This window comes from Schistocerca nitens, chromosome 2 (assembly GCF_023898315.1).
Source record: "Schistocerca nitens isolate TAMUIC-IGC-003100 chromosome 2, iqSchNite1.1, whole genome shotgun sequence".
NCBI classification, from domain to species: domain Eukaryota; kingdom Metazoa; phylum Arthropoda; class Insecta; order Orthoptera; family Acrididae; genus Schistocerca; species Schistocerca nitens.
The window spans coordinates 775823332-775842626 of NC_064615.1; the positions used below are offsets into that span (position 1 = coordinate 775823332).

General features: G+C 44.7%; 1 protein-coding gene across 1 annotated transcript in view; it reads right to left on the minus strand.

Annotated features, from left to right (window-relative positions):
* LOC126234623 (monocarboxylate transporter 13-like) overlaps positions 1-19295 on the minus strand; it is a 148038-nt gene that overhangs the window by 111745 nt on the left and 16998 nt on the right. The gene's annotated exons all lie outside the window — the stretch shown is intronic.

Consider the following 19295-nt stretch of genomic DNA (forward strand, 5'->3'; position numbering starts at 1 on the left):
AGCGTGGGTTCGAATCTAGCAAAATCTTATAAGGAGTGTTGAAATTAAAATGTACGAAACGTCGTAACAACCAAACCGGTTGAAATTTACATATTCCGCTTTGGTATAACATAATTAGACACCTAGGGACGTGAATGTAGTGTCTGGTGTGGTGGTGCGCATGTGTGGGAACATAATGCAAGAGAGAAGCAGTCAGTGTGTGTTCCATCCATGTGATGAGGCAGTGCGTGTGAGGACTTCATTGTGCCCCATTGCAAAATTCGACATCCGACGAGGAGCGAGATGTTATAAGATTTTTTGTTATTGTGAAAGGGGTTAAACCGGACGATATTCATCGCTGGTTGGTGGACATATAGGAGCAAGAATGTGTACGACACGTCATTGAGAAAGTGGAGTGCCTGTTTTCGTAAAGTCCGGGAGCGCGGGTGTTGATCCAAGAGCAGGTCAGCCAAACACGGTGACGATGGCTGGACTGATCGACAAGGTGAACGACCTGGTGAGAAGTGATCGGCATGTTACCGTTCGAATGTTGGCACTGATGGTGAGGGCCCTGTTGGAACAGTGCGGATACTTCAGCACGACAGGTTGGGCTACCGGAAGGTGCGCGCGCTGAGGGTTCCGAGAAATTCAGCGAACCACAAAAGGAACTGCGTTTGGGGGCAAAAATTTGCAACACCTGTTCTAGTATCATGAGGACCCCAGTTTCCTGAAGCGGATCGTAGCCGGCAAGGAGAACTGGTGCAATCACTTCAAGCCAGAGACAAAGCGGGACAGCATGCAAATTTAAGCATCTCTGCCTAAAAAGATGAGTGCTGTGCTCTCAGAAAGGAATGTGATGTTCACCATCGTTTTCGACGTCTGAGGTGCCGAACTCATCTAATTTCTCTGGTACGGAAAAACCGTTAACATCGACTTTTGCTGTGAGACAGTCCGTATCTACACGAGTCCATCAAGAGTAAACGGCCTGTGCTGCTCACGGAGGGGGCGATTCCGCTCCGCCGATAACATCGCGTCCACACACATCTCCAAGGTCAGACGAAGTGTAATGGCCTAGTTAAGTGGGAGCAGCTTGAGCATCTGCCCTGCAGCCCGGACAAGTATCCCTGCGACTTCCATGTCTCTGGTCCGCTAAAAGCCTCTAAGGGAAACGCTTCAATGGAGGACGAACTGAAGTACACAATGAAGTACAGTAAGCCACACTGATCCGAATGCCTCTGTTTCAGCGTCTGCCATCGCAGTTGGCTGATCATCTCTGTGACGCTTTCGAGCTTACTAAATGAACCTGTAAAGAAACGTTGTACTCTTCTATGCATCTTATCTATTCCCTAAATCAGTTCTATCTGGTGCGGATGCCATACTGACGAGCAGTATGCTACTTCCTTTGTTGATGGACTACATTTTCCGAGGGTTCTTCCAATGAACCTCAGTCTGCCATCTGCCTTCCTCCAGGTTAATTTTATTTGACCCTTCTGTTTCGAACCGCTCCGTGCATGTCCGCAGTAGCAAATCACTGTGTTACAACGATACTGAGATTATACCACAGAATATTAGCCGGCCGGTGTGGCCGTGCGGTTCTAGGCGCTTCAGTCTGGAACCGAGCGACCGCTACGGTCGCAGGTTCGAATCCTGCCTCGGGCATGGATGTGTGTGATGTCCTTAGGTTAGTTAGGTTTAAGTAGTTATAAGTTCTAGGGGACTGATGACCTCAGATGTTAAGTCTCTTAGTGCTCAGAGCCATTTGAACCATTTGAACAGAATATTAACTTTATTTCTGCGTATTAATTACCTATAAAATTTTCGATCTTTTTTGGTTAAAACTAAAGGAAATTAAATTCGGTCTTCCATCGTCACTCTTCGCTGCAAGAAAGTTGTCTTAATCTTGTTTCTTACATTCTGTTAAGAAATAACTGAATGTAAATCATTAAAAAAAAATGGTTCAAATGGCTCTGAGCACTATGGGACTTAACATCTGAGGTCATCAGTCCGCTAGAACTTCGAACTACTTAAACCTAACTAACCTAAGGACATCACACACATCCATGCCCGAGGCAGGATTCGAACCTGCAACCGTAGCAGTCGCTCGGTTCCGGACTGAAGCGCCTAGAACCGCTCGACCACCAGGGCCGGCTGTAAATCATTCCTGACATAATTTTGGTAATAGTGTGCATAATCCTGCAGTTAAGTAGAAATAACGTATTTTGTATATTTTTCTGGCCTTTTAAAGTAATTAATGGTAGATAGTTGGGTGATGCAACAATTCCTCGCCATAGGAGAGCTATCGGCTTCACATTCAACAGTTTTAAGTCGAACTTTCATTTTATGTTTTTAATAAAATCCTAGTGTGATAATTATTGTGATGTCGTCGTCGTCGTCGTCGTCGTCGTCGTCATCATCTTCTTCTTTACAGTAACAATAAAACGGTATGGTGTCACCAATTTCGCTGTTCAGCCTTTAGCAAAAAATACGCATGAGTAAAGAAATCATCTCAAAAATAATCATTTTATGTGACAAGAACAGTGTAACATTCACTTCCATCTCTTTAATTTCCGCGACTGTGTGTTATTTTCTTGGCGGCAATGTGATGTGTCCTTCCGTTAACATTTTACTTTCCTTTTTACATTTAATATTACAAATATTGACAACGGAGGGGAAAGATGGATTACAACGCCTAGATCTTTGATAAAAGGAAATGCTTCCTGTGACTCTGTAATCGTACAATTAATTATCTTTCTATGTTTCCGCTATACGTTACATTTTCTTATGATGATGGTCCCCACCCCCATGAACCATGGACCTTGCCGTTGGTGGGTGGGGAGGCCTGCGTGCCTCAGCGATACAGATAGCCGTACCGTAGGTGCAACCACAACGCAGAGGTATCTGTTGAGAGGTCAGACAAACGTGTGGTTCCTGAAGAGGGGCAGCAGCATTTTCAGTAGTTGCAGGGGCAACAGTCTGCATGATTGACTGATCTGGCCTTGTAACATTAACCAAAATGGCCATGCTGTGCTGGTACTGCGAACGGCTGAAAGCAAGGGGAAACTACAGCCGTAAATTTTCCCGAGGACATGCAGCTTTACTGTATGATTAAATGATGATGGTGTCCTCTTGGGTAAAATATTCCGGAGGTAAAATAGTCCCCCATTCGGATCTCCGGGCGGGGACTACTCAAGAGGACGTCGTTCTCAGGAGAAAGAAAACTGGCGTTCTACGGATCGGAGCGTGGAATGTCAGATCCCTTAATCGGGCAGGTATTTTAGAAAATTTAAAAAGGTAAATGGATAGGTTAAAGTTAGATATAGTGGGAATTAGTGAAGTGCGGTGGCAGGAGGAACAAGACTTTTGGTCAGGTGATTACAGGGTTATAAATACAAAATCAAATAGGGGTAATGCAGGAGTATGTTTAATAATGAATAGGAAAATAGGAATGCGAGTAAGCTACTACAAACAGCATAGTGAACGCATTATTGTGGCCAAGATAGACACGAAGCCCACGCCTACTACAGTAGTACAAGTTTATATGCCAACTAGATCCGCAGATGAAGAGATTGATGAAATGTATGATGAGATAAAAGAAATTATTCATATAGTGAAGGGAGACGAAAATTTATTGGTCATGGATGAGTGGAATTCGATAGTGGGAAAAGGAAGAGAAGGAAACTTAGTAGGTGAATATGGAATGGGGGTAAGGAATGAAAGAGGAAGCCGCCTTGTAGAATTTTGCACAGAGCATAACTTAATCATAGCTAACACTTGGTTCAAGAATCGAAAAGAAGGTTGCACACATGGAAGAACCCTGGAGATACTAAAAGGTATCAGATAGATTATATAATGGTAAAACAGATTCAGGAACCAGGTTTTAAATTGTAAGACATTTCCAGGGGTAGATGTGGACTCTGACCACACTATTGGTTATGAACTGCAGATTAAAACCAAAGGAACTGCAAAAATGTGGGAATTTAAGGAGATGGGACCTGGATAAACTGACTGAACCAGACGTTGTAGAGTGTTCCAGGGAGAGCAGTAGGGAACGATTGACAAGAATGGGGGAAAGAAATGCAGTAGAAGAAGAATGGGTAGCTTTGAGGGATGAAGTAGTGAAGGCAGCAGACGATCAAGTAGGTAAAAAGACGAGGGCTAGTAGAAATCCTTGGGTAAAAGAAGAGATACTGAATTTAATTGATGGAAGGAGAAAATACAAAAATGCAGTAAATGAAGCAGACAAAAAGGAATACAAACTTCTCAAAAATGAGATCTACAGGAAGTGCAAAATGGCTAAGCAGGGATGGCTAGAGGACAAATGTAAGGATGTAGAGGCTTATCTCACTAGGGGTAAGATAGATACTGCCTACATGAAAATTAAAGAGACCTTTGGAGAAAAGAGAGCCACTTGTATGAATATCAAGAGCACAAATGGAAACCCAGTTCTAAGCAAAGAAGGGAAAGCAGAAAGGTGGAAGGAGTATATAGAGGGTCTATACAAGGGCAATGTACTTGAGGACAATATTATGGAAATGGAAGAGGATGTAGACGAAGACGAAATGGGAGATATGATACTGCGTGAAGAGTTTGACAGAGCACTGAAAGACCTGAGTCGAAACAAGGCCCCGGGAGTAGACAACATTCCGTTAGAACTACTGATAGCCTTGGGAGAGCCAGTCCTGACAAAATTCTACCATCTGGTGAGCAAGATGTATGAGACAGGCGAAATACCCTCAGACATCAAGAAGAATATAATAATCCCAATCTCAAAGAAAGCAGATGTTGACAGATGTGAAAATTACCTAACTATCAGTTTAATAAGCCATGGCTACAAAATACTAACACGAATTCTTTACAGACGAATGGAAAACTGGTAGAAGCCGACCTTGGGGAAGATCAGTTTTGATTCCGTAGAAATGTTGGAACACGTGAGGCAATACTGACCCTACGGCTTATCCTAGAAAATAGATTAAGGAAAGGCAAACCTACGTTTCTAGCATTTGTAGACTTGGAGAAAGCTTTTGACAATGTTGACTAGAATACTCTCTTTCAAATTCTGAAGGTGGCAGGGGTAAAATACAGGGAGCGAAGGCTATTTACAATTTGTACAGAAACCAGATAGCAGTTACAAGAGTTGAGTGGCATGAAAGGTTAGCAGTGGCTGGGAAGAGAGCGAGACAGGGTTGTAGCCTCTCCCCGATGATATTCAATCTGTATATTGAGCAAGCAGTAAAGGAAACAAAAGAAAAATTCAGAGTAGGTATTAAAATCTATGGAGAAGAAATGAAAACGTTGAGGTTCGCCGTTGATATTGTAATCCTGTCAGAGATAGCGAAGGACGTGGAAGAGCAGCTGAACGGGATGGACAGTGTGTTGAAAGGAGGATATAAGATGAACATCAACAAAAGCAAAACGAGGATAATGGAACGTAGTCTAATTAAATTGGGTTATGCTGATTATATCAGATTAGGAAATAAGACGCCTAAAGTAGTAAATGAGTTTTGCTATTTGGGGAGCAAAATAACTGATGATGGTCGAAGTAGAGAAAATATAAAATGTAGACTGGCAATGGCAAGGAAAGCGTTTCTGAAGAAGAAAATTTGTTAACAACGAGTATAGATTTAAGTGTCAGGAAGTCATTTCTGAAAGTATTTGTATGGAGTGTAACCATGTATGGAAGTGAAACGTGGACGATAAATAGTTTAGACAAGAACGGAATAGAAGCTTTCGAAATGTGGTGCTACAGAAGAATGCTGAAGATTAGATGGGTAGATCACATAACTAATGAGGAGGTATTGAATAGAATTAGGGAGAAGAGAAATTTGTGGCACACCTTGACTAGGAGGAGGGATCGGTTGGTAGGACATATTCTGATGCATCAAGAGAGCACCAATTTAGTATTGGAGAGCAGCGCGGAGGGTAAAAATCTTAAAGGGAGACCAAGAGATGAATACACTAAACAGATTCAGAAGGATGTAGGTGCAGCAGGTACTGGGAGATGAATAACCTTGCACAGGATAGAGTAGCATGGAGAGCTGCATCAAATCAGTCTCTGGACTGAAGACCACAACAACAAAGAAATCATCTCAAAAAGAATCATTTGAAGTGACAATAACAATGTAAAGTCGCTTCTATCTCTCTAATTTCCGCGACTGTGTGTTTTATTTTCTTGGCGGCAGTGTGCTGTGTCCATCCGTTAACATTTGACTTTCTTTTTTACATTTAAAATAACATATCGACACCAGTTGGGAAGGATGCAATAGAACCCTAAATATTTGATAGAAGGAGCTGCTTCCTGTGATTGTGTAATCATATAATAAATTATCTTTCTATGTTTTCGCTTTAGGTTACATTTGCTTATGTTGAGGGTCAATTGCCGCTTCGCGTACCAAGGTCTTCCTGCATTTGTCTATATAACAGCATTATCCGCGAAAAGCCTCGAACTTCCGACGTAATATATGGCCCTATGAAGCGCCGTTTGGCGACATCCGAAGTTACTTTTACATCCTAAGACTTCTCTACCTTCAGAATGAAATGCTGTGTTCAGTTTGCTGTAAACTCTTCAATTCAGTGACACAGTCTGATATTCCGTACGCTCGTATTTTGTTCACGTATTTTGTTCATTAGGTGGCGGTGCGCAACCGTATCTAACGTCTTCCGCAAGTCAAGCAACACGGCATCTACCTGGGCACCTCTACCTGCTGCTTTTTCGGTCTCTTGGATGAACAGAGCGAGCTGGCTTTCCGGCACGATGTTATTTTCGGAACCCATGTTCGTTTCTACAGAGGAGATTTTCAACCTTCAGAAATTACACACGCGAGCATAAAACATACTCCATGATTCTACGACTAACGGACGTCAGAGGTATAGGTCTACTTTTGTGTGTCTATTCTCTGACCCTTTTTGAACTGTACTGCTGCTTTGAGCGATAAAATATCGTCCCGCCTACGTTTTCTCCTGACATTGCACCCAGTTGCTTCTTTCCTCAGATGATGATGCCATAGCTTCACAGGCATTTCGAGAAAGACGATTAAGCGACTTTCGGGGTCGGGCGTTCCCTGGACAGCAAAACGAGGACGTCACACAACCAACGTCTCCGCCGCGCCACTCAACTTCGGGAAAAACGTGTCGCAATAAACGCGAAACATGTAGAGAAAGGTTAATACCATTTTCAAGTTTCTTGGTCGCAGCTTGATTTTTTCACTGTGATAAAACTTTATTTTTTATAACAATATCTTTGGGATAAACAAAGTTTGCAATGAACAAAGGAAACATGATCAGCCAATGCGCATACGAACACACACACACACACACACACACACACACACACACACACACACACACACACACACACACACACACACACACACACAGAGAGAGAGAGAGAGAGAGAGAGAGAGAGCTAGATTTGTTAAAAAAAGGTGTTACGGTATTGCGACCTCCCCCAGGGGGTAGGTGCTTTTAAAATTTAGACTTCTTAAAACGTTAATAAACATCTTTATGGTTAACGTCGATGCGTACTGTCCACATGATAACATTTTATATAATACTGAAGCGGTCTATCTACTATGAATAAGGTGCGGAAATTTAAACCACGCGCGGGTATGTTTCTTGCGATTTAAACGCTGGCAGCTTTCCACTGCCCTACTTACCAGTGACCGTTCTCCTCCAGTGTATTTGCAACGGACCGAAATCACACGGATTTCTCGGAAACTTTCAGGATGCATGTTTCACACGTTTAAGTATGATCTCTATATTTTTGTGTGTTTCTACGAATTCCACCTAGTTCGAAACGAAGCCTGCGTAATAAATTTCGACCTCCATTTGCCTTTCGTAGAATGAAATGCAGTTACCCGAACTCGTTAACAGCAGTTACTTTCAAGCGTTCACAAGCTGTGAAGCCAAGGCTCGTTGAAACTAGAAAGTCGCGGGGTCTCGTCACTCTTTGGAAGATGTGATCGAAAGCTACCCACTGCCGAAGATAGGAACAAGGAACAAACGACATTCGAAACATGAGAGATCAACTTGCATTAGCGTAAATAAACCTTATGTTTGTTATTTTGACTCAGATCCTTAGACCCACGTTTTCAGTGGTTTGTACTCTTGCAAGTAAAGTAAATAGGAAGGTTAATTTTAGAACTGAAGTTAAACATGTAGTTAAGAACATGGGATTCAGAGAGCCCTCCCCTTGGCAGACCTATATGGATGACCAGTGAAGGGAAACAATTCAAGCACACTCATGTAGTTGGTAGAGGCCATAAGGAGATTAACTTTCAAATGTATCTGAAGCCCTTGTTCGCTTACAGAGTCGTCCCCCTAGCAACCCATGACGTATTGATTAGGGGAGATATCCACATTTCCTACACAGACATTTGCCGTAGCCTCAGCCTTGCTCGTTCATGGAAGCAAGTCGTTCGATTGTTACCCAAATATTTAAGGCATATCACCCACTGCACTGGGTTCTGCAGCTGACAGCTTCCTCCTTCCACGCAAAAAGCGAAGCATGCGAATAAGTGTGGGTATTAACGACACGGTGTGAAATACTGGGGCTGAAAGGCGAGGTGCACCAAATCTGGCATGACCTTTGAAGAACCTCAGCCCCTGACGTAATGTATGCACGTACAGAAAATTTAAAATCAAGCCTGCTGACGGCTCCAGCCTCCATAACAGCACGTAACACTTTACGTTTTTCACTCCCCTCCAACCTTCACTTGGGGAACGGTAACGTTTGTTTTCTTCAGGATGCAGCATACCACAAAACTACCGATGTAACCACAGACTTAGAAGGTATTAACAACCACGATCTTCTCAAGTTCCGTAGTCTCTTCTCACATTCTGCCGAGAAGGGACCCTTTAGCAACATTTTTTTGTTAAAACTTCGCTGATTTTTCAGGTCACCTACATAAAAGGCGGAGACCCTTTCCAAACATCCTCCACTCTCTATAAGGAATTTTGTCGATAGGCGCACGCTGTAATGCTGCTCTGACAGAGGAAGATCGTCGACTGAGGAGGCGGGCCTTCCACGTTCTGAGTCAGCACTTCCCAGCTGTTTATGCGACTCGTTGCGGGACTTTTCTGTGCGCTACAATGGGGTGGTAACTTGTGTACGTGTGGTGTGAGGGCAGTACATTCTGAGTCAAGATATGAAACAGATAACTTGAGGCTATGCGAGTCGCCGCGGGGTTTGTCTCGTCAGTGGTCCCAGGAGCAACTAGGAAAACAATTCTGTATCCAAGCAGTTCCATCCGTGCCCAAGCTCGTATCCAATGTTCGGGTCGAAGGTGGGGATTAAGGGAAAGGGTCGTCAGTTTCTCAGTCCCAGTCCTAGTCCTCCTCCTCCTCCTCCTCCTCCTCCTCCTTCCCCCCCCCCGCCCCCACAAAAAATCCCAATTTTAACTTGCTGTTAGACCCAACTGTTAATGTGTCACATATGCACATCCTAGGAATTTCTAGACATATGTTATGTCAGCAAATGGATCGAAACCATTCTTCACTACATTATGATAATAATATCTTTCAAACTGAGGATGACGCAGGAAAGATCGAAGTACTAATCGTCTTTTTCCAAAACTGCTGCACATACGAACGAAGGCACTGGAGTACCTCCTTTAAATCGTCACACGAATGATAAAATTGCAGATGTCGAAGTAAGTGACCATGGGATAGAAAAGCAACTGAAATAGCTTAACAGACGGAAGGCCACTGGACATGAGAGAACACCAATACGATTCCCCATTGAGCAAGCGAAATAACTCGACCCTCTTCTAACAGCAGTCTACCGTAGAAAGTTGGAAGAGCGAAGCGTTCCTGGTGATTCGAAAAGTACGGGCCATTCCCGTTTTCAAGAAGCGTAGTCGAATAGACGTTCAAAACTTTAGATCTATCTCTGATGTCGGTCAGTTGTAGAATTTTTGTGCATCTTACATGCTCGCGCATTATGGCATTTTGGAAACCGAAAATCTGCATAGTAATCAATATGGATTCCAAAAACAGTGATCGTATGAAAAAAAACATCTCGCTCTGTTCCTCCAGACCCAGAAAACAGCAGTTACAGGCGTGCAGGTTGATCCCGTGTTCCTTGACTTCCGGAAGATGGTAGATACAGTTACGCACTGCCACCTAACGAACCAAATACAACGGTACGAAAAATCAGACCAACTATGTTGGGTTGTTTGGGGAAGGAGACCAGACAGCGAGGTCATCGGTCTCATTGGATTAGGGAAGGGCGGGGAAGGAAGTCGGCCATTCCCTTTCAAAGGAACCATACCGGCATTTGCCTGGAGCGATTTAGGGAAATCACGGAAAACCTACATCAGTATGACCGGACGCGGGATTGAACCGTCGTCCTCCCGAATGCGAGTCCAGTGTGAGACCAACTGTGTGACTGGACTAAAGAGCTCATTGCAAACAGAACAATGCACGTTGTTCTGAACTGAGAGAAGTCTTCAGGTGTAAAAGTAACTTCGAGCACACATCAAACGATATTATGGGTCCATATGACCTAGCAGGCGAAAACTTCCATGAAGCTTTTCGCGGATGCTGCTTTTGTGTAGGGAGAAGTCTCAACGCTAGAAAGGAAGACCTACAGAGTACGGACTCTTTGTGCAAGGACTGGCAGTTGACCTTCAGTATAAATTTAAAGTATTGCGTGTACATAGATAAAACCTTCCATTATTGTATGATTACACCACTATCACTGAAAGTCACATGCGAAAGATTGCGAGTATGAGTACGGAGTAATTTAAAAATGGAACGACAACATGAAACTAATTGCAGGCAAGGCACGTGCCATACAGATTTGTTGGAAGAACTCTCAGGAATTCAGTCCATCAAACGAAGAGGTACACTTACAAAACCCTCGATTGACCAATACTTTGCTTCTCAATCCGGGATCCGCAGCAGACAGGACTGATAGAGTCAGTAGTTGATGATCGAAAGAACAGCAGGGCGGTAGGTTACAGGTTCATTTAGTAAGCAGGAAAGCACCATATAGATGATCAGCCAAGTCTGGTGGCAGACACTTCAAAGAAAGGCGTTCTGCATTACTCTGTGGTTTATCGAAGTTGCGAGAACGGACATTCCAAAAATTGTGAAGCGATACATTGCTTCCTTCTACAGCGATCTCACGATAAAATCATGAGGATAAAATTAAAGAGATTCGAGTCCACACGGGGGCTTATCAATATCTCTTCCCCCGAAATTTGCGACTGGAATCGGAAAAGCCGCGTGACAATGGTACTCAAAAAACACTCCGGCACGTATTAAGGCGGTTTGCGGAGTACACAGGGTGATTTTTTCCACCGTCTATAAACTCTACGGATTGACTGAAGACAGGATACGGAACTAAAGATGTCTAATGAACTTACGTCCGGAAATGCATGGTTTCCATGATACACACCATTTATTCAATCACACATTGTTACAGAGACTGCGGTCTAATACGCGCTGTACCATGCAGCCAGAGCAATGTGTGTCGAAAATGGTTTCCATGTGCCTCAGTGCATGGTTGTACGCGCCATAGCATGTTCTGTCTCACACGTTACACATCGGCCAGGCTGCATCCTAACAGTGTCAGAGACAGCACGAATACGCTGCTCCGGTGTGTCCACACCTGGAATAGGCTCTGCATACACGATACTTTTAAAGTAGCCCCATAACAATAAATCGGACTGGTTGGGATCTGATGAACGAGCAGGCCAGGCAACTGGACTCCTTAGTCCAATCCATCGACCAGGGAAGAAACGACTGAGATGCGTCCGGACGTTAACGGCGAAGCTGGTTGGGGCACAATCATGTAGCAGCCACATAACCCTTCGAATCATCAATGAACTACTTGCAGCAGCGGAGGCTATGCCACCCGCAAAAAAGGCCGATAGATCCGGCCTGTTACCGACGTGGAAGGAAGACTGGTCTCACAATACGGACGCCAGCTATCCCGGCCCACATATACCGGTAGTAAAGATGCTGGTGATCCACCGTCTCTATACCGTGGGGGTTCTGCATACTACCCCACAGATGACTAATGAACTCCGCCTATAGGTGGCCTCATCTGAATAGAATGGATGACAAATCCCGGAACCATCATTGTCTGGTGAGGAACCGGTGAAGAAACTGCTCCCTATATGGAAAGTCTGTCGCTAGTAAGCCCTGCACGCGCTGTAAGTCACAAGAGCAGTAACGATTGTCATGAAGAACGTTCCACACGATGATCTGGCTTACCCTGTACCGCCGGCCGAGCGGTTCTAGGTGCTCCAGTCTGGAACCACGCGGCCGCTACGGTCGCAGGTTCGAATCCTGCCTCGGGCATGGATGTGTGTGATGTCCTTAGGTTAGTTAGGTTTAAGTAGTTCTAAGTTCTAGGGGACTGATGACATCAGATGTTAAGTCCCACAGTGCTCAGAGCCATTTGAACCATGTTACCCTGTACCGGCGGCCAACCGCCTGGTACTGACACGGCGGTCGCCTTCGACGGTGTTCATCACACTTTCCTCCAATTCTGGTGTCCGAACATTTCGGGTACGTCCTTCACGATTTTCTGCTTCCTGAATCGACCCTGTCTCAGAAAAGAGGCAAAACACTGTTGCAAACATTGAATGCTGTGGTAGTTGGTGTGGATAGGTCTCCTGATACAACCTTGTTGCCATTTGACTTTCCGTAAGTAAACACGATGTCGGCAAGCTCTAGGTTCGAATGCGGAACGATTGTGTACTATGCTGTATGATATCCACCACAAGGTGAGTCAGCAAGAGAAATGAATCGGACACAACATTACCAATTACTATGGCAGGAGAGGGCGCTAGGGCGTAACGTATGAGGAACAGTACCACTCTTTGGGAGGAAAGGGTTGGGTTGTTTTTGGGAAGGAGACCAGACAGTGAGGTCATCGGTCTCATCGGATTAGGGAAGGATGGGGAAGGATGTCGGCCACGCCCTTTCAAGGAACCATCACGGCATTTGCCTGGAGCAGTTTAGGGAAATCACGGAAAACCTAAATCAGGATGGCCGGACGCAGGATTGAACCGTCGTCCTCCCGAATGCGAGTCCAGTGTGCTAACCACTGCGCCACCTCGCTCGGTGAGGAGGAAAGCATGCATACTGTAACTGTATGGTACAGCGCGTATTAGACCACAGTCTCTGTAACGAAGTATGATTGAACGAATAGTCTCTAGCTTGGAAACAGTGCATTTCCAGACAGAAGTTTATTAGACCTTTTGCGTTCCGTATCCTCTTATCGATCAATCCCTAGAGTTTGTACATGGTGGAAAAAAACTGTATATCTAGATGCCTATGATTGTATTAATAATGAAATATATAAAATGTTTTAATATATGAACTACAATAATCACAATAATGTGTATACATCAGTGCTTAGTAATAGAGGGCGATCAGAGAGTTTCCTTTCGAAGGTCGTACAGTCCAGAATTGGTATGCCAATCGGGCAAAATCGCCGTAAGCGTGAGCGTTGAGGCAATCACCCCGACGACGCTCCAGAATGACGATACCCGTTTGGTATAAAACACCGTTTTCTGCTGCGTGAAGAAGTACGTAACAATCTGCTGCACATTCTCGTCCAACAGGAATCTTCGACACTTCATGCCCTTTAATGGACCAAAAGCGTGATAACCGCATAAGGAGACATTAGGACACTACAGAAGGAACTTTAATTATTGTTCTCCCTGATAGACCGGCGTCTTGTGTCGAATCGCGACCGGCACAGAACTTGCAGCACCACTGCACAACAGTGGTTTTCGACAATCAATAATGCACATTCTCCGTACTCCAACGGATATCTACAGGTGTTTGTCCTTCAGCAGCCAAGGAAAGAATAACGACACACTGGTACCGGTTCAATGCATTTGGTAGTTTAACTTCGCCATATTTTCCGCTTCCCCATTTCCTGCACACACGTCGCCAAGACACCAATCCTACACCAATTCCTTGCCTACATGTCAGTGCTTGTACACCCGTATCTGTAGCAACGTCCTCAAACGGAAACTGATCGCCCCCTTATAAACTCCAGTGGAACCTCCAAGATATTACAGTCCAGAGAAATACAACATTTTTGAAATTTTGCTAACATTTTAGAAAGCCATGTCACGAAATTATGTTGAGAACTAAAATACTAAAGCTTCAAAGAAAATGATATGGGCATGTTATTCAAATACAGAGAGATGTAAACAGGCAGAATATGGTGCTGCTGTTAGATCGGTTATTGCTGATACAATGGTAGGTTATCAGGATTTAAGAGTGTTTGAACGTGATGTTATAGTCGGCGCACGAGCGATGGGACACAGTATCTCCATGGTAGCGATGAAGCGGGGCTTTTCCCGTAAGACCATTTCATGAGTACCGTGAACATCAGGAATCCGGTAAAACATCAAATCTCCGACACCACTGGCGCCGGATAAAGATTCTGCTAGAACGGGACTAACGACGACTGAAGAGAATCGTTCAACGTGACAGAAGTGCTTTCCATCGGCAAATTGCTGCAGATTTCAATGCTGGGTCATCAAGTGTCACTGTGCGAATCATTGAACGAAACATCATCGATATGGCTTTCGGAGCTGAAGAGCTACTCTTATACCCTTGATAATTGGACGACACAACGCTTTACGCCTCGCCTAGGCCCGTCAACACCGACATTGGACTGTTTATAACTGCAAACAAGTTGCCTGGTAGGACGAGTCTTGTTTCAAGTTGTATAGAGCTGTTGGACGTGTACAGGTATGGAGACAACCGCATGAATCCATGGACCCTGCATGTCAGCAGGAGACTGTTCAGGCTGGTAGAGGCTCTGCAACGGTGTTGGGTGTGTGCAGTTGAAGTGATATGGGATCCCTGATACGTCTAGATACGACACTGACAGGTGACAAGTACGTAAGCATCCTGTCTGATCACTTGTATCCATTCATGTTCACTGTGCTTTACGACGGATTTGGGCAATTCCTGCAGGACAATGCTACACTCCACACGTTCAGAATTGCTACAGAGTGGTTCCAGGAACACACTTCTTAGTTTAAACTCTTCCGCTGGCCAACAAACTCCCCAGACATGGACATTGTTGAGCATATCTGGGATTCCTTGCAACATGCTGTTCGTTATCTCCCTCCTAAGCTTTCGGATTTATGGACAATTCTGCAGTATTCATGGTGTCAGTTCCTCCAGCACGACTTCAGACACTAGTCGTGTCCAGGCCACGTCGTGTCGCGCCACTTCTGCGTACTTTCGGGGGCCCTACACGATATTCGGCAGGTGTACCAGCTTCTTTGGCTCTTCTGTTTATAAGAATTACCTCTCATAATTTAGAACCCACACGATATTTTCTAGAATCCCTTGTCATTTCTGAGTACTCGCTATGTTATTCTCTTCGAGTTACCTGAGAAATTTTGGAATTTATGTAGAAATATAAACGATTTACCAATTTTGTTTTGGGCGGCATGATTATTATCGGATTTGACATCGTTAATGTTAGATGGTGGGTAATGCCCCTACTGAAACCACCCCCCACCAACCCCCTCCCGTACGGTATTTGTGTACCACAAACGTCTCGTGCGTTTTCGAGTGGCGTAATAGAGGTTGGACGGCAGTAACAGGCGGAAATTCATCTGATCGGATGTGGAAAACCGTCTAAAAATTACACCCAAGCCGGCCAGCATACCGGTACTCATCGTTAATCCTGCGGAAGGATTCAACCCTGAACGACGCTCCTGTCCGAATTGGGAACGCAGCGTACTAACAATGGGAGCGTACGAACTTCCCCTCACCGGTTTGATTCGTACTGAAAGTATGCATAGGGCTTCAACATTTATAAACACGAAGAAGCAACTCTTTAACGTTATCGAGGAAACGGAGTTTGAAAATTTTACGCTTGCTTGTATATTTTGTATGGGCGCTAGTTGTCAAGGAGGCCATAGCCGAGCGAGTAAACGCTTAGTTTCAGAAGTGAGACGTCTTTGGATCGAATCTCCCTGCCGGCACTTTTTCATTTCCACTTGATTCTAACAGATTTATTATGACTGTGCAAATTACCAATATTTAATGATTCATTATTATTTTCAGAAGGAAAGAAGAGAATAACATTTCGTAAGAAGATTGTAAATGCAGAAAAGGATACCCATAAAGATTCAAATCAGTGAAGTTATTTATGTTATTGTATCCATCTTTGTGACAAGTATAATGCGTAACCTACGGAGCACTGCAGGAATCAGGATGATACTGATCACAGAAACATGGAACAATAATTATTGACACACAGCACTTGTAATGAACGTAGAGTTTCTGCATGTGCATGGTTTTTTCTGTGTGTCTATTGCAAAACAAACTTGGTTTACATTTATAAACGCTTATCTGTCATCACAGAATTTTGGGGCTTACCACGTATATCTGTTAGAATTACGAGCGGAAAAAAGCGACCGGCAGGAAGATTCGATATTCGATCAACAGACCATGCGCTTATGAAACTAAGGGATTACTCGCTGGGCTGAGGAATCGTTTAACGCTACCAACACTACGAAGTATATAAGCACGTCGACAATTTTCCTCTTGTTGACGTACAGGCTGGTCGGAAATTCCCGTTACAAACTTCTAGGACTTGTAGAGGGGAGTGAGTACGTAATAATTTGAATAGGAACACATGTTCGGAAACGTACCGTTTTCATACTACAGCCGTTTGAAAACATGTTTGCTAGGTAGGTTTGCAACAGGATACTCATAGTGATGGGTGCTGACGTCAGATCGGCTGATGTCATTTGACATCCTATCCTACCTCACTGACCTGGCCGAGTCTCATTCACGCGTCTCTGTCACTGTTGCAGCAACATGGTGGAGTACAAGTTCGCAGAAAACACCGACATGATCTTCCTGAATGGCGAAGCTCACGGCGATGGAAGAGCTGCTCGTCGCCTTTATCAAGATAGTTCTCCACAACTTCAGACTACATCGCGTACCCTTTTCGCCACAATCACGCGGCGGTTTCGAGAAAGGGTATCTTTACCAGCAGCAGGTGTGACTGGCGCTCCAGGGAGGCCCCACACGGCCGAGCTGCAGGAGGCGTTTGTGCATCACGTTGATGAGAACCCGTCAACGAGTACACGAGCAGTCTCATTGTGTATAATGAGTGGACCTCTAGAACAAGTGATTTACTGGATCACGCCTAGTCAACTACTTGTAAAAATGGTCGCATTAGCAACACGTTTTCAAATGGTTGTAGCACGGAAATGGTACGTTTCTGAACATGGGTTCCTATTTATAATATTATGTACTCACTCCCCACTACAAGTCCTAGAAGTTTGTAGCGGGAATTTCCGACCACCCTGTATGTTCAATTACTACTCGTGCCCTACGAACCCTATCAATACGAATCAAATCGGCGAAGGGAAGTTTGTACGGTCAACATCTATGTCATTATAAACCGAACACTAGTTACTGGTACGCAATAAGGGAGATAGGGGAATGTACAATCATCCTGCTGCACGATCGTCATGCAGCTCGTCTGAAGTGAGTTAACCATTTGAGTACCAGTGGTTTCTGCCCGAGACCATTGTTTTGTTAATTTTTTTATGCCACCGATGCTGCCGCAAGACAGACTTCTGGTAGTACACTGACGTACTGTTACGAATGTAGTGCATTGCATTGGTCACAGCTTAAAAGCAACAGTGAACGCGGAGATTGAGCTACGTGACTGTAAGAGTGTGACATGCGGTTTTTTTTTTACGGTGGCCATACTGAACCTGAATATCATTGACAGTAGAAGGGCGTGCTGAGAAGTAATTCCTCCGAATTTAATTAAGACACTCTAGCTTTGTAACTAAAACGTTATAAAATATATCTTTATTCTTCACGTTAACATGCAGTGTTCAAATCTGGCGTGATAGAGGGCAGCTCACCAACTGGAACTCGCCACTGTGTTCCTCGCACGACTCCATCATGCTCCTGGTTTTGCGACACTGCGCATTAGCTTGTCGAAAAATGCCACTGATCGCCAATGAAACATGAGCACCATGAAGGGGTGGCACGTGACCTGAAAGCAGTGTACGACACTTCTTGGCCGTCATGGTGCCTTGCACGGGCTCCACTGGACGCATGGATGCCCTCGTGAATGTCATGCAGAGCATAATTTTGCCGCTTGTTCCCGTCGCGCAGTACATGTGTCAATTAGCTGTTCCCCTGGAAGACTATGGATTCGCACCTTCCCATCGACTCGATGAAGAAGACCTCGGGATTCATGCGACCACACAACGCTCTGCCACTGCACCAACGTCCAGTGCCGATGGGCACGTGCCCATTTAGTCTTAGTTGCCGATGTCGTGGTAACATTGGCACATGTATGGGTCGCCGCCTGCGGAGGCCCATCGTTAAGTGTGTTCGGTGTACTTTGTGTTGACACACACTTTTACTCTGGCCAGCATTAAAGTCTGATGTTAGTTCCGCCACAGTTCGCCGCCTGTCCTGTTTCACCAGTTTGCCTCGCCTAAGATGTCCGACATCTTCACTGAGGGATGGTCGCCAAAACCCATGACGTCTGGACGTGGTTTCACCACATGTTGTCGATACTCTACGGTGTCAACGCTTGACATCACGCTGGAGGTTGCGATAATCGATAGCGGTCCAGCACTTGCAACCTCTCTGGACTCGCTGGCGCTTGCACCGTCGCCGCATGGCACAGACAGAGACTTGCAGATCGCACCGACAGAGTCAGCGACAGGTCGTGAGCGAAGTCAGATTAGAATAGCCTTCAGCTCGCCAGGTTCGCAGCCTCCAGTTCGCGCATGTATTACGCACGTAATACCAGAATTGTGTTATCTTGCTTGTTGCATAATCCAGTTAATGTTTGTTAATGAGTCATTTGAATTCAAGAAAGGTAGTTATGTTCCTGGAGTGCAGTAGTAGTACAAAGTTAAGTAAAAACTATTTACTAGAGTATTCCAGTACTAATTATTATAAAATACTCCAGATTCCTACAACCACTCCACTCCCTTTATCATCCCAGTGCCAATCCCAGGGATGCCGATCGAAAAGCATCCTGCATTTGTGTGAGGTCATGAATGCTGCCATCGACCTTCACATCTTACCACAGCATTACTCGAACACCCGACAGTGTAGTTTTCGAAACACTTGTGCAGAACCTCCGGGCCATCACAGTCTGCCCTCGGTCACACTCAGATCGCGCGCCTTCCCCATTCTACAAACGGACAGTACGCTCACTGATACTATACACACCGTGCGTGTGTGACTAGCAGTCGTTTCTCGCCTGGAGACGCTGCTATCGCCTGGGCAGGTCGGTGGTTATAATGTTCTGGTTAATCCGTGTATTTGCA